The sequence below is a fragment of the Carcharhinus amblyrhynchos genome, chromosome 19 (genome assembly GCF_965287045.1).
Source record: "Carcharhinus amblyrhynchos chromosome 19, sCarAmb.v2.hapA, whole genome shotgun sequence".
Lineage (NCBI taxonomy): Eukaryota > Metazoa > Chordata > Chondrichthyes > Carcharhiniformes > Carcharhinidae > Carcharhinus > Carcharhinus amblyrhynchos.
Genome location: NC_137342.1, coordinates 36688865 through 36700220, shown reverse-complemented (window position 1 = coordinate 36700220; position 11356 = coordinate 36688865).

Here is an 11356-nt window from a genome sequence, read left to right as displayed (position 1 = left end):
TCACCCGGACCTGGGAAACTCCCTGCTCAATGTACACGCGCTGACCCGCTCAATGTGCTGACATCTGCTCAAGTGCAACAACAAAGCATGCATTTATATAGCGCCTTTAATGTAGGACAATGTAGCATATTAGCAATGCTGGGTTCCAATGACTGGTCACCAAGCACTGAAAACAACAGTTTATGCAGAGCCCTGAGCAGCTCTTACATAAGAACATAAGAAATAGGAGCAGGAGTAGGCCATCTAGCCCTTCGAGGCCTGCCCCGCCATTCAATAAGATCATGGCTGATCTGTCGTGGCTCAGTTCCACTTTCCCATCTTCTCCCCATAACCCTTAATCCCCTTGCCTATCAAAAACCTATCTACCCACATCTTAAATATATTTAGCGAGGCAGCCTCCGCCACATCAATGGGCAGAGAATTCCAGAGATTCACCACCCTTTGAGTGAAGAAGTTCCTCCTCAACTCCGTTCTAAACTGCCCCCCCTTTATCTTGAGGCGGTGCCCTCCAGTCCTACTGTCCTTTCTGAGCGGGAAGAGTCTCTCCACCTCTATCCTATCCATCCCATTCAACATCTTATACGTCTCAATGAGATCTCCCCTCATTCTTCTAAACTCTAACGAGTACAAGCCTAGTTTATTCAGCCTCTCCTCATAGTTCAACCCCCTCAACTCCAGTATCAGCCTAGTAAACCTCCTCTGCACTCCCTCCAAGGCCAAAATATCCTTGCGTAAGTGCGGCGACCAAAACTGCACATAGTACTCCAGCTGCAGCCTCACCAGTGCCCTGTACAGTTGCAGCAAGACCTCCCTACTTTTATATTCAATCCCCCTCACTATGAAGGCCAGCATCCCATTCGCCTTCCTGATCACCTGCTGCACCTGTAGGCTGGGTTTTTGCGACTCATGCACAAGGACCCCGAGATCCCTCTGCACCGTCGCCTGCTGCAGTTTTTCGCCATGTAAGTAATAGTCCTTCCTACCATTATTCTTACCAAAGTGGACAACTTCACACTTGCCAACATTAAATTCCATTTGCCATTTCCTGGCCCATTCGCCCAGCCTATCTAGATCCCTCTGCAGACTTTCCACACCCTCTGCACAATTTGCCGTTCCACCAATCTTGGTGTCATCAGCAAATTTCGACACCATACACTCGGTTCCCTCCTCCAGATCATCTATATAAATGGTAAATAGCTGAGGCCCCAGCACCGATCCCTGGGGCACTCCACTAGTCGCCAACCACCAATCCGAATAGCACCCATTGACCCCCACTCTCTGCCTCCTATTTGACAGCCAATCCCCTATCCATGCTAACACCCTACCCCCAACTCCATGTCCCCTTACCTTCTGCAATAACCTCTTGTGAGGTACCTTATCAAATGCCTTCTGAAAATCAAGGAACACCACATCCACCGGCTCTCCTCTATCCACCGCCCTAGACACATCCTCATAGAACTCCAATAAATTTGTCAGACACGACTTCCCCTTAACGAAACCGTGCTGCGTCTGCTCTATCAAGCAATTCTCAAGATGCCTCGCTATTTTCTCCTCGATTACGGATTCGAGCATTTTATCTAAAACAGACGTTAAACTAACTGGCCTATAATTCCCTGCCTTTTGCCTGCTACCCTTCTTAAACAACGGCGTAACATTAGCCGTTTTCCAATCTTCCGGCACTTCCCCGGAATCCAGCGAGGTTTGGAAAATAATCACCAAGGCATCCAGTATCACCTCTGCCATTTCTTTCAGAACCCTCGGATGCATTCCATCCGGTCCTGCGGACTTGTCCACAATCAGTCCCTCCAGTCTGTCGAGCACTGCCTCTCTAGTAACAATAATGTCATTCAGGCCCTCCACTCCTATCATCTTTCCATCGCTAACACCTGGCAAACTATTCATGTCCTCCTCCGTGAAGACCGAAGCAAAAAAGTTATTCAAGGCCTCAGCCATTTCCCCATCCCCTACCACTAGGTCCCCCCTCTCATCCTCTAAGGGTCCAATGTTCACCCTAGCCAGCCTCTTCCTTTTTATATAGTTATAAAAACTCTTACTATCCTTTTTTATATTAAGCGCTAGCCCAGCTTCATAGTTTATTCTACCCTTCTTTATCAACTTCTTCGTCATTCTTTGTTGATACTTAAATCTCTCCCAATCCTCTTCACGCCCACTACTCTTAGCTACTCTAAACGCATCCGCTTTTCATTTAATACTCTCCTTTACCTCCTTCGTTATCCACAGCTGATTATCTCTCCTCCTATGATCCTTTTTAACCATCGGAATAAATTTCTGCTGAGCACCAAGAAAGATCTCCTTAAAGATCCTCCACTGTTCCTCAGCAGACCTACCTTCCAATGTGCTCCCCCAATCAACATTCGCCAATTCCTCTCTCATCCTACCGTACTCCCCTCTGTTCAAACAAAGGACATAGGTCCGGGAACCCACTTTCTCCTCCTCCATCTGCACCAGAAACTCCACCATACAATGATCACTCTCCCCAAGAGGATCCTTCACCACAAGGTCCCTAATTCTACCTGCCTCATTACATAACACCAGATCCAAGATAGCTCGCTCCCTCGTCGGCTCCAACACTGCCCGCACTCCAGGGAGAACCCCCATACACCCAACATGAGACGCCTTTCGTAGCCGCGTCTTCATGGCATGGACTAATATATCAGAGTATAGCTCTCTTCCTGATGTTATCTATTACTTATAGAAATTGAGGGGTTATTTTAACCCTGGTAACATCTTTCCCCTACCCCACCAACCTGGTGAGAAGCCGGTTATAGTCACATATCAGCCACTTTAATGAAAGTAAAATCGGGGATGGTGTAAAGCGAGTGGTCAGTACATCAGGATATTAATGAGAATACTGAGACTGAGAAAACCAGATACACACCCTCTCCCCCCACCCCCACCACAACACACTTTCCCCTTTTACACACATAATACACTCCCCTCTCTCACACACACTTCTACAAACACACGCTTACTCTCTCTCTCATATAAATACACACATACATACACTTTCCTCTTGCACACACTCCTGTCTCTCTCACACACACAAACACACACGCTCTCCGACACACTCAAACTCTCTCCTCTCTCATACATACACGCTCCACTCTTTCAGTCTCCTCTACCTCCCTCACACTCTCTCTCACATACACTCGCAATCCCCTCTCTCACACACATACAGACACACCCTCCCTCCTCTCTCTCACACACACTTGCTCTCACACAAACAAGAACACATTCACACTCCCACACACAAACACACACTCTGTCTCCCACACTCACATTCTCTCCCCCCTCTCACACACACACTCTCTCCCCTCTCTCTCTCCCTCACACACTCACACACACACACACACACACAAACTCTCTCCCACACACTCCCTTCTCACAAAAAAACACACACACCAAGTGCTGAAACATTGTGAGCCACACTCCAGAACAGCAGATGGAATGGTCTGTACAGGAGGAGTTCAAAAACGGAATCTATTTGATGAGAATTAAGGAACAGAAAATTAACTGTTTGATTGCAGGGTTTTTGCTAAGGACCCCCTAGAAATGAAGACCAAATCTGTGGACAAATTTCAGAAGAAGTTAAAATAATAAGAGCAATACAGTAATAATCAGGGAGTTCAATTACCCTCATATAGGGCAGGATTGTTCGGCCATTCCTGTTAGTGGGATTTTCAGGTCTCTTTGTGTAAATGTCTGTACCCAAAGTCAGTACCTCTTATTGTCCCTTCCCAGAGTCCATTTTGTGTGCCTGGTAAACATTTGTGTCCACCACTTCGATTTCACCCTAACACAGGAGAGACCAAAATGAGAGCTTATAAATATGCAAGAGTCACTAATTAATCCAATAGGGAATTCTTCCTTCAGGGAATGAATTACGAAACAACTTTTGTCTACGTAGCACCTGTAACATAGCAAACAAGATATTGAGGCCAATTACATAGCTTTATTCACAGACAAGCTGAATATGTGTCTGTGGCAGAAAGGGTTTGAGAAAGAGGGTGGGAGGTGCTCGTGTCAAACCTAAACAAGTTGGGCCGAATGGTCTCTTTACATGCTGTGGAGCAGATGTAATTACGATGGTTCAAAAAGACACTTTCAAAGTGTAATGAGGATCAGCAATACCACCAGCCTTCATATCCACAGTTTGAGAATTAATATTTAAAATATTAATCATCCTCTCCTGAAGTTGCTATCATATCCTGGTCTCATGTCTGCTGCTGGGATCTGATCACATGGCTGCTGGGGGGTATAAATATACGCTCTTAAGTTATGTTCGGGGAGACGCCTGGGGAACCGCTGTCAGGTACCAGGTGTATCTCCCAAAAGCTTTTGAATAAACTTGCTGTACTTGGTCTCAGAGATATCTTTTACCTACAACAGTAGCTTTCACAAACACGGCTTATATAGTCAGAGACGCAAGATAATGGTTGAATACGAGTCTTTACAGGCAATTGAGTCTTTACAGACATTGTGAGTTGAGAGACAGATAATCACAGGTTAAAGAGGTGTGAATTGTCTCAAGCCAGGACAGTTAGTAGGATTTCACAAGCCCAGGCCAAATGGTGGGGGTTACATGTAGTGCGATAGGAACCAAAATCCCAGTTGAGGCTGTCCTCATGTGTGCGGAACTTGGCCTGCCGTGTTTGTGAAATGTACCTCTCCACTCTCCTAATGAAGGGCAGTACTCCAAAAGCTCATAATTCCAAATAAACTTGTTAGACTTTAACCTGCTATTGTGAGATTTCTTACTGTGCCCACCCCAGACTAATGCTGGCATCTCCACATCACAATATTCCAAGTATGGCCTAACCAAGATTTGATACAAGTTGGAAATAGTGTTGTTGCTTTTCAATTCTATCCCTTTAAAAAATATCCCCAGTGCTTGCTCCCCCTTTTTTAATGTTTGTATTGACGTGTGACATTACATTATGGCATGGTGGTTAGCACTGCTGCCTCACAGCACCGGGGATCCAGATTCAAATCCCAGCTTGGGTTGCTGTCTGTGTGGAGTTTGCATGTTCTCCCCTTGTCTGCATGGGTTTCTTCTGGGTGCTCCAGTTTCCTCCCACAGTCTGAAAGATGTGCTGGTTAGATGCATTGGCCATACTAAAGTCCCCCTCTCTGAACAGGCACTGGAGTGTGGCGACTTGGGGATTTTCACAGTAACATCATTGCAGTGTTAATGTAAGCCTACTTGTGACACCAGTAAATAAACTTTAAACATTAAATGATTGTTTGCTGGAGCAGACGAGTGAAGGAGCAGAGAGAGAGCTAAGATTTTACCTGTTAAAAACCTGTTTAAAGTAAGTTTAAAGCACTTTGTTCTTTGTAGAACTGTTTAAAGCATTTGTTTATTGTATTTACTGCTTTAAGAACTCTGAGGGAGTGGTTAGCAGGCAGTTGTGGGCCATCAGCTTTAAATCAGCGCCAGGTTTAAAAGGAGGCCTGGTGTAGACAGCGGGCAGCGTCTGAGCGGGCAGCAGAGTGAGCTATTAGGGCTTAATATCAAAAAGGGCTGGAGGGAAAAAAGGCCAGGTGAGTTCGTTTGAAAAACAAGGGAAAAAAAAACAAAAAAAAATTTTTTTCAAAACTACTACAGTGAATAATGGAGGGGCATGTGATGTGTGGTTTCTGTATGATGTGGGAACTGGTGGACTCCAGGGTCCATCCCAGTGACCATGTCTGTAGTAAGTGCAGGTTGCTGGAGGAGCTGGCCTCTGAGCTACAGACACTGAGGCTCATCAAGGGGAGAGAGGGTGCCATTGTCAATGGGGTGCAAGTGACATCCACCCCCCCTAGACTGGCTAATTCTAAGGGTCAGGGACAAGAGGGGGCTGCTGGGAGGAGGAAGGGGGGCGAGGAGCGGAGGCCTCAGCCTCTTAATCTGCATAACAGGTTTGAGGTTCTTGCTTCCAGGCTGGATGAGAACGAGGCAGGTGAGGTTGGTGAGCAAACTGCACACGGTACAGTGATGCAGCAAGACATAGGCAAAGAGAGGGGGAAAAGGAACGTAGTAGTGATTGGGGATAGTGGGGTGAAGGGTATTGACACTGTCCTTTGTCACAATGACAAAGTGCACAGAAGGGTGTGTTGTCTGCCTGGTGCTCGGGTACGGGATGTCGCAGCTGGGCTGCAGAGGAACCTGGAGTGGGAGGGTGAGAATCCGGTCGTTGTGGTACATGTGGGTGCCGGCGACGTAAGCAAAATGCAGACTGAGGATCTGGGGAGGGAGTATGAAAAGCTGGGAATGGAATTAAAAAGTAGAACCAACAAGGTGGTTATCTCTGGGCTACTGAACCGAGTGCAGACGGGCGTAGGGTTGATAAGATTAAGGAAGTGAATGGGTGGCTCAGGGATTGGTGTGGGAGGAATGGGTTTGAATTTATGGGGCATTGGCACCAGTATTGGGATAGGTGGGACCTGTTCGGGCGGGATGGGGTTGGTCTGAACCGTGCTGGGACCAGAGTGCTGGCGAATCGAATAAAGAGGACTGTAGACAGGGCTTTAAACTATTTGGGGGGGGAGGGTGCGAGGGTAGGTGATGTACGAGGTCTAAAGTTAAGGAGAGGGTACAGGTAAGGGAAGAGGCCGAGGATGTCCCAATAATAGAGGGAGTAGGGGGCGTGAGTACGGTTGGTGGCGTTACGGCAAATAGGGTCCAGGTGAAGGCTGAGATGAAAGCACTTTATCTGAATGCACGAAGCATTCGGAATAAAGTGGATGAGCTGGTGGCGCAGATCGACACAAATGGATACGATCTGGTGGCCATTACAGAGACGTGGCTGCAGGGTGACAGGGACTGGGAGCTGAATGTACAGGGCTATCAAGTGTTTAGGAAGGATAGGCAGGAGGGAAAAGGAGGGGGCGTAGCTCTGCTGATTAAGGATAGCATCACGGTGGTAGCAAGGGATGATATTGGAGCCAAGGAGCAGAGGGTGGAATCGTTGTGGGTGGAGATTAGGAACAGCAAAGGAAGGAAGACGCTGGTGGGTGTCGTCTATAGGCCCCCGAATAATGATCTGGAGGTGGGGCGGGCTGTTAACGCGCAAATAAGTGCGGCGTGCAGGAATGGGACGGCCGTAGTTATGGGGGATTTCAATCTGCATATTGATTGGTCGACCCATGTTGGACGCGGGGGGCTCGAGGAAGAGTTCTTGGAATGCTGCCGGGATCGTTTCCTTGAACAGTGTGTGTTGGAGCCGACGAGGGAGTGAGCTATCTTGGATCTGGTGCTATGTAATGAGGCGGGTAGAATTAGGGACCTTGTGGTGAAGGATCCTCTTGGGGAGAGTGATCATTGTATGGTGGAGTTTCTGGTGCAGATGGAGGAGGAGAAAGTGGGTTCCCGGACACGCGTCCTTTGTTTGAATAGAGGGGAGTACAGTAGGATGAGAGAAGAATTGGCGAATGTGGACTGGGGGAGCGCGTTGGAGGGAGGGTCTGTTGAGGAGCAGTGGAGGATCTTTAAGGAGATCTTTCTTGGTCCTCAGCGGAAATTTATTCCGATGGTCAAAAAGGACCGTAGGAGGAGAGGTAATAAGCTGTGGATAACGAAGGAGGTGAAGGAAAGTGTTAAATTAAAAGCGGAGGAATTTAGAGTAGCTAAGAGTAGTGGGCGAGAAGAGGATTGGGAGAGGTTTAAATGTCAACAAAGATTGACAAAGAAGTTGATAAAGAAGGGTAGGAGAAACTATGAAGCTGGGCTAGCGCTTAATATAAAAAAGGATAGCAAGAGTTTTTATAAATATATAAAAAGGAAGAGGCTGGCTCGGGTGAATGTTGGTCCTTTAGAGGATGAGAAAGGGGACCTGGTGGTAGGGGATGGGGATATGGCTAAGGTCTTGAATAACTTTTTTGTTTCTGTCTTCACGGAGGAGGACGTGAATAATTTGCCGGGTGTTAGCGATGGAAAGGTGGTAGGACTGGAGGGTCTTAATGACATTACTGTTACTAGAGAGGCGGTGCTCGACAGACTGGAGGGGCTGATTGTGGACAAGTCCCCAGGACCGGATGGAATGCATCCGAGGGTTCTGAAAGAAATGGTGGAGGTGATACTGGATGCCTTGGTGGTTATTTTCCAGACGTCGCTGGATTCCGGGGAAGTGCCGGAAGATTGGAAAACGGCTAATGTTACGCCGTTGTTTAAGAAGGGTGTCAGGCAAAAGGAGGGGAATTATAGGCCGGTTAGTTTAACGTCTGTGGTAGGTAAAATGTTAGAATCTGTTATTAAGGAGGAAATTGCGAGGCATCTTGAGGGAATTGCTTGATAGAGCAGACGCAGCACGGTTTCATTAAAGGGAAGTCGTGTCTGACAAATTTACTGGAGTTCTATGAGGATGTGTCTAGGGCGGTGGATAGAGGAGAGCCGGTGGATGTGGTCTTTCTAGATTTTCAGAAGGCGTTTGACAAAGTGCCTCACAAGAGGTTATTGCAGAAGGTCGAGGGACATGGAGTTGGGGGTAGGGTGTTAGCGTGGATAGAGGATTGGTTGTCAAATAGGAGGCAGAGAGTTGGGGTCAATGGGTGCTATTCGGATTGGCGGATGGTGACTAGTGGAGTGCCCCAGGGGTCGGTGCTGGGGCCTCAGCTTTTTACCATTTATATAGATGATCTGGAGGAGGGAACCGAGTGTAGGGTGTCGAAATTTGCTGATGACACCAAGATTGGGGGAACGGCAAATTGTGCGGAGGGTGTGGAGAGTCTGCAGAAGGATCTAGATAGGCTGGGCGAATGGGCCAGGAAATGGCAAATGGAATTTAATGTTGGCAAGTGTGAGGTGGTCCACTTTGGTAGGAAGAATGGTAGGAAGGGCTTACGGGGCGAAAAACTGCAGCAGGCGGCGGTGCAGAGGGACCTCGGGGTCCTTGTGCATGAGTCGCAAAAACCCAGCTTGCAGGTGCAGCAGGTGGTCAGGAAGGCGAATGGGATGCTGGCCTTCATAGCAAGGGGGATTGAATATAAAAGTAGGGAGGTCTTGCTGCAGCTGTATAGGGCATTGGTGAGGCCGCAGCTGGAGTACTGTGTGCAGTTTTGGTTGCCGCACCTGCGCAAAGATATTTTGGCCTTGGAGGGAGTGCAGAGGAGGTTTACTAGGCTGATACCGGAGTTGAGGGGGTTGAGCTATGAGGAGAGGCTGAATAAACTAGGCTTGTACTCGTTAGAGTTTAGAAGAATGAGGGGAGATCTCATTGAGACATATAAGATAATGAATGGGATGGACAGGATATAGGTGGAGAGACTCTTCCCGCTCAAAAAAGACAATAGGACTAGGGGGCACAGCCTCAAGATAAAAGGGGGGCGGTTTAGAACGGAGTTGAGGAGGAACTTCTTCACTCAAAGGGTGGTGTATATCTGGAATTCTCTGCCCGTTGAAGTGGTGGAGGCTGCCTCGCTAAATATTTTTAAGACGCGGGTTGATGGGTTTTTGATAAGAGAGGGGATTAAGGGTTATGGGGAGAGGGCGGGAAAGTGGAACTGAGCAGCGACAGATCAGCCATGATCTTATTGAATGGTGGGGCAGGCTCGAAGGGCTAGATGGCCTACTCCTGCTCCTATTTCTTATGTTCTTATGTTAATTGTGAATGCGTAATATAAGATCATTCAGTTTCTCTCTGCACAGATCTGCTAAGACTTTCCAGCATTTTCTGTTATTTCAGATTTCCAGTTTCCGCTGTTTTTTGCTTTTATTTCCCTTACTTCATTTACCCTGTTTCCTCATATTATTTGAGTAGTATGTGGTTTTGATATATTTCATTGCACAATGCAGTACTTCTTACCTATCTACGTTGCAAATCCATTTGTTAATCACTGTAATAAATTCCGTGGAATTTTATTACAAACTACCTTTGTGTTGTACACTTCACAATTTAATGCCATCTGCAGATTTTGAAATTATACTTCCAATTCTGAGTTCAAATCATTATAGCGAATAATGACGATCCCTGTGGAACACCATGCCCCAACAAATCTGTTCAGTTTTTCAGTTAGCTTCCGTCCATTCTGATGACTAACCATACCCTGATCTTATAGAATCCCGACAGTTCAGAAGGGGGCCATTTGGTTCATTGAGCCTGCACTGGCAACCATCCCACCCAGTCACTGTCCATGTAACCCATGAATATTCACCCTTTCAGTCCCTCTGACACTAAGGGGCAATTTAGCATGGCCTATCAATCTAACCCACACATCTTTGCACGGTGTGAGTTAACGGGAGCACTCAGAGGAAACCCATGCAGACATGGGGAGAACATACAAACTCCACACAGTTAGTGATTCTAGGCCAGAATCAAAATGGGTCCCTGATGCTGTGAGGCAGCGGTTTTAACCATTGTGCCATCCTGCTTTTTTGAGGTTCTTTGGAAATTCAAACTTATTGCTTTTTTTTTTCAATATTTGCATCCTGTAAGGTTGGTTGAGAAGGAACAGCCCTTTCGAAAGCTACTCTTATTATGTTGCTGATTTCAGAGCAGCTTGTTGGATTTTGATTCCCCTGAAGCCTCCTCTGAGATGGAAACTCTTAATAAAAACATTTACTTTTCAGCTTTGTAGATTCAAAGCATCAACCTGACAGGGAAAGCCCTAAGGGGAGAGAGAGCTGTATGAATTGTAATAAAGTTAACCCAGCATGATGAAGATATGTACTCAACTGAGTTCTCTCTTCTGTCCCTTTATGTCTGTAATAGCGACTTGGCTATCTCTTGCCTAGCTTCTTTTGGGCGACATGGTGGCACAGTAGTTAGCAGTGCCGCCTCTCAGCGCCAGGGACTTGGGTTCAATTCCCAGGATTTTCACAGTAACTTCATTGCAGTGTTAATGTAAGCCTACTTGTGACACTAATAAATAAACTAAAACCTTAAATTTTTCAGTGGATTTGCTCCACCATGATGTTAAATAGGTTATTCAGAGATTACAATCAAGTGGTGATGAGGAAATGGCCAATTATCTGTCTAGGTCAGAGTGGTGAGTGACTTGGAGGGCAACATGGATGTGATGGTTTGGAAAAAGCTGTGGGAAGATTATGTTTTTGATGAATGCACACATTACTAAAGATAGACAATTATATTGGAAACAGAAAAGGGACAAGACAATTTATATTCATTCCAGATTTTACAATTTTTATTAGCAGTCTTGTTTAGACAGAAAATATGCAGACAGTTTGGTGAAACTACACAGGAAATAACTGAGAAACAGACCACAGACTGAGAGACAGAGGCAGTAAGAAGTCTCACAACACCAGGTTAAACGCTGGCATCTCCACATCATGAGAGATAGAGGGACAGAGAAACTCCAGTAGTAAGGAGCCAGTTGGTCAGAAAGAAGAAAGAAA